This window comes from Lipotes vexillifer, unplaced genomic scaffold, assembly GCF_000442215.2.
Source record: "Lipotes vexillifer unplaced genomic scaffold, Lipotes_vexillifer_v1.1 scaffold429, whole genome shotgun sequence".
Taxonomy (NCBI): domain Eukaryota; kingdom Metazoa; phylum Chordata; class Mammalia; order Artiodactyla; family Lipotidae; genus Lipotes; species Lipotes vexillifer.
The window spans coordinates 609,172-614,227 of NW_006784171.1; positions in this window are offsets into that span (position 1 = coordinate 609,172).

Sequence of the window (5,056 nt, forward strand, 5' to 3'; positions counted from 1 at the left end):
GGGGGGGGGGGAACAGTCTTTGAAATCCCGGATTTAAGGATTCCACTCTCTGAATAATGTGTTGTCCTCTGGCCTACTTACTAAAATGCTTCAATTCCAAATGGTTCTATCTCATTAGGACCCGCTGTCCACTGAACACCATTTTCCAAATGTTCTTCTCACCCTTCTTGCCCAGCTCCATGGTCCAACTTGATCACTTCCTGTGAACCCCCACACCTCCGTCTCCATTCTTTCTCCAGTTACTCACTGGGCAAAGCTGCTCCAACATAACTACACTTGTGCAACTGAATATTGCAGAAGTTGCACAACTGTGCTGACAGTGTCATCTTAAATATGCGACACAGATTTCAAATGGGCCCTTGACACCTCCTGGAAACCCTACCACATTTTCTGCTAAGATATTTATTTTTTTAAATGTTTTCTCCATGCCCCAAACTGAACTCTCTCTTTCTAAAAAAAATATTTATTTATTTATTTAGGTGCATCGGGCCTTAGCTGTGGCACATGGGCTCCTTAGTTGCAGCAGGAGGGCTCCTTAGTTGCGGCTCACTGGCTTCTTAGTTGTGGCATGTGAACTGTTAGTTGCAGCATGCATGTGGGATCTAGTTCCTGGATCAGGGATCGAACCTGGGCCCCCTGCATTGAGAGTGAGGAGTCTTAACCACTGTGCCACCAGGGAATTCCCAGTTGGCTAAGATATTTATATCCTACCTTTTTCTCTCTTCAGTCACTAACCCAACCCTCCGCCTTCCTCCCACAGCTTCTCTTTCAACTGATGACTTAGCCTCACAATTTGTGAAGAAGATGGAAACGATTAGATGGGAACTTCCTCATCATTTCACCATTAACTACCTACCTCCGTGCTTGTATTTTCTGCCTTCTGTCCTATTAAGGCTGAGGCGATGGGTCCCTGTCCAAGCAGAGCCACACACCTGCTCATGTGGACATCATCCCGTCTTGTCTACTCAAGGGCATCAGTCTGCACCTTCACTTCCTCCCTCTCTACTCAACCAGCCTCATCAGCATCTTTCCATCTCTGATCTATCATCTTAGATAACTCCCCCTTTACTCCAAGCCCCCTTCAGGTACCATCTCATTTCTTCACTCCCCATGCAGAATAACTATGTACTTGACATAATTATCTGTACTCCGTGTCCCCATGTTTTATATTCCATTCTCTCTGAAACCCACTCCAAGGCTTCTGACACTAAAGCTAAACTCATGCCGACTTTCTGCACATCTGATACAGTTGACCACTCCGTTTGGGATAAGCAAATGTTTTCCTCTTTTGCCTCCCTGAAGCTCCCAAGTTACCCCTTCCTGGTTGCCTTGGCTGGTTCCTCCTCGTCTTCTGGAACTTAAATGTGGGCATGTACCAGGGCTCTCTGTTTTTCACTTCCTTCTTTGCTGAGGTGGTTCTCTCTTGGAAGCCCACGGCTGTTGGTAGTATCTGTAGTCCAACAACTCTAAATACCCTTCTCTTCTATGACCTCTCCTGAACCACAGACTTTGTCTGACTTCTTACCTGGCATATCCATTCGTGGGTCTAATAGGTATCTCAAAATTAACATGCCCGTTATGGGATGATTGATTTCCCTGTTTTTCCCCATTTTTTCCTATCTCAAACAGTCATACCACCACTCTTCCAGGGGACAGGCCAAAAGCCTTGAAGTTATCCTTGATTTTTCTCTATTTCCCTCAATTCACTATATCCATTGCATCAACAAAACTTTGTCCTTGAATTATATCTCAGATCTGTCTGCCTCTCTCCATCTCTGTTGCTAACTATAGTCAGAGCTGTCATCAATTCTCTCTTGAGTTGGTGGGAGAACAATTTAACTCCTTTTCCTTCTTTCATTTTTGTCCCTCCTCAATCCATTCTCCACTAAGCACCCAGAGTGATCATTTAAAAAAAATTAACTCATGTTGTTTCTTTGCTTAAAATCTTCTGGTGGGGGACTTCCCTGGTGGCGCAGTGGTTAAGAATCCGCCTGCCAATGCAGGGGACACGGGTTCGAGCCCTGGTCCGGGAAGATCCCACATGCCATGGAGCAACTAAGCCTGTGAGCCACAACTACTGAGCCTGTGCTCTAGAGCCTGCAAGCCACAACTACTGAAGCCCTCACGCCTAGAGCCCTGCTCCGCAACAAGAGAAGCCACCTCAGTGAGAAGCCCGCGTACCACAACGAAGAGTAGCCCCCACTCCCCAAAACTGGAGAAAGCCCGCGTGCAGCAACCAAGACCCAATGCAGCCTAAATAAATAAATAAATAAATAAATAAATAAAATCCTCTGGTGGGTTCCCATTGGATTAAGAATAAAGTCCAAACTCCTAACCCCACTCTATATGGCCTGATTCCTGCTTCCCTTGCTGACCTTATACTACCCTTCTCCTCAATCACTGTGTTCCAGGAACATTGGCATACTTTCTGTTATTCAAACATGGTAAGTGCCAACCTGCCCCAGGGCCTTTGCACTTGCTGAACCCTCTGCCTGATCATCATATCTAAACCAGTTCAAACCCATTATTCATTGTCCTGTTGTATGTCTTCATGGCTCATTTTTTTCTTTTCTTTTTTTCATAATTCTTAACTCTAAAATTTCTAACAAAGTATCTTACTCTTAGTAGATAATCAATAAATTTCTTTTTGGAATAAACAAGTGATGCTGCTCAGTGAAATTTGTTCACTGATTGATTCATTCTTTAATATACCTTTGATAAAGAACATGCTTGGGCATCTATCCAAAACTGAACAGGCTTAAAGTTGAGAGAAACGTGAACTGAATTACAAATAATAGACTGGCATCACTTCAGAGTCAGTCCTTTTAAACGCTATATTTGAGATAGTTTCTGAGACTGTAATAAAATGGTAATTGAACTGTCTTCCTCCTAATCTGTCCACCTCCCACTGTTGACAAGGCAGAGCTCTGATTCCCCTGTCAAAGCAGGGTCCTCTTCGCCCACTGAAATGAAAATTCGTGAAGAATAGGCAAGAACCAAGCATAGGCTGGCCACTTACCCGCTCTCTACACCTACTGCCGTTTTCTCAATAGCCTGGTTTTATTCACACATGTAGTTCTAATATTTTCCCTTTGATATTCTGCACTTTATTCTGAGGGGTCTAGGTGTGGATTTATTTTTTACTTATTTTGCTCATGATACAGGGAGCTTCATCACATATCTTGAGTCATGGAAAAAATTTCCATCCTTTTTCAATAATGTTATTTTGTGTTCTTCTTACTGTCTTCTCTGGAACTCTAGTTCGATGTATTTGGTATTTCTCATTTTAGTCTCTGGGTCTCTTAAATGATTTTATGGTTTTCTTCCTTACATCTCTAGCCTGAATTCTGAAGTATTTCTTCCACTTCATTAATTCTCTTTTTAGTTAACTGAGTTTGTTTTTTTTTTTATAGTTCCAATAGGTAATCTACTTTTCATGTGTAGGATTCCTATTTGTTCTTTCCTAAATTCATTTGTTCTTTTCCCCATAATATTCTGTTCCTGCTTTATACGTTGTATTTCTTCCTTTACCTCTCTCAACATTTCAAACTCAATTATTTTAAAGATTCTTTCAGATTGTTCTATTGCCTCTAGTTCTTGGATGGGAATTATCTCTTTTGTGGTTCTTCCCTGGGGTGGTTCATTTCCTGGGTGGTTTGTAATTTTCACCTGTGAGCTCATCTGAGGTGGGTGTTGTTTTCCATGAGAGTCCACCTTCCTTGGGTTTTGTAGACAAATTACAGAGAGAGCAGGTCAGCCTCCTGTGTCTTCTCAAGGCTTGTTGCCCAGTTGGAATGTCCTGGCCTCTGTTTTACAGATGGGACAACTCCTCAGCCTTATATAGGGAGTCCTTCTTACAGAGGTTAGTGGCTTCATCTTTTGACATGTGTGAACATCACAGGTTTGATCAATGAACATCTGATGTATGAACATCAAAACCCTGGCTCCCAAATCCTAAAGCTTGTGTCGGGTTCCAGGACCTCCTTTATCCATTCAGTTTTACTCTTGCACACTACTTTGGCTTTGAGTTTTCTGTTCATTTCCAGCCCTTAAAATCTTTTTTTCATTGAACAGATATTTATCGAGTGTGCCGGGCACCATTCTAAACCCTAGAGAATCAGAAATGAAGAAAATAATGTCTTTGTCTTCAAGGATTTTACATTCCAGAGATTTCTCTTTCTTCTCCCATGCTCTAAATGTATTGAAAACATATTTGTTACATTTTATCCATCATTTCCATGTGTCTGGAGTGTGTGTGTCTATGGGGTGGTGTGGGGAGGGTGTCTTTCTGCAGCAGGTCAGCCTGCTGGAATGCCCAGGTGCCACTCCTCTCCTACCTGTGCTCCTGCAAAGTTGAGAGGATGGTGAGGCTTCCAGCCTACCTTGAAGACAGTGGAAATATCTCTATCCACATTTAACCTGAGAGGCAGCTGAGTATAATTAACAATTAAAAACATGGACTTTGGAGCCTAAATACCTACATTCAAAACCCAGCTTAACCTCTTACTAGTTACATGGCCTTTTTGGGCAGAAATTTCTCCTGGTGCTTCAGTTTGCTCATCTGGAAAAGAAGTCCAATAATAGTATTTTCCTTATATGCTTATTGGGAGGATTCAATGTGTAAAGTGCTTGGAACAGTTTCTGACATGTTGTAAGTAATTATTAATTGGTAGCTACAACGCAAACATCAGGGACTATTATGGACTGAATTGTGTTCCCCTCCAAATTCACATGTTTAAGCCCTAATCCCCCAATGTGACTGTATTTGGAGATAGAGCTTTTAGGAGGTAATGAAGGATCATAAGGATGGGATCCTAATCCAATAGGATTGGTGGCCTTATAAAAAGAGGAAGATTGGGCTTCCCTGGTGGCGCAGTGCTTGAGGGTCCGCCTGCCGGTGCAGGGGGCGCGGGTTCGTGCCCCGTTTCGGGAGGGTCCCGCGTGCCGCGGGGCGGCTGGGCCCGTGGGCCGTGGCCGCTGGGCCTGCGCGTCCGGAGCCTGTGCTCCGCAAATGGGAGAGGCCACAGCAGTGAGAGGCCCGCATAACGCAAGGAAA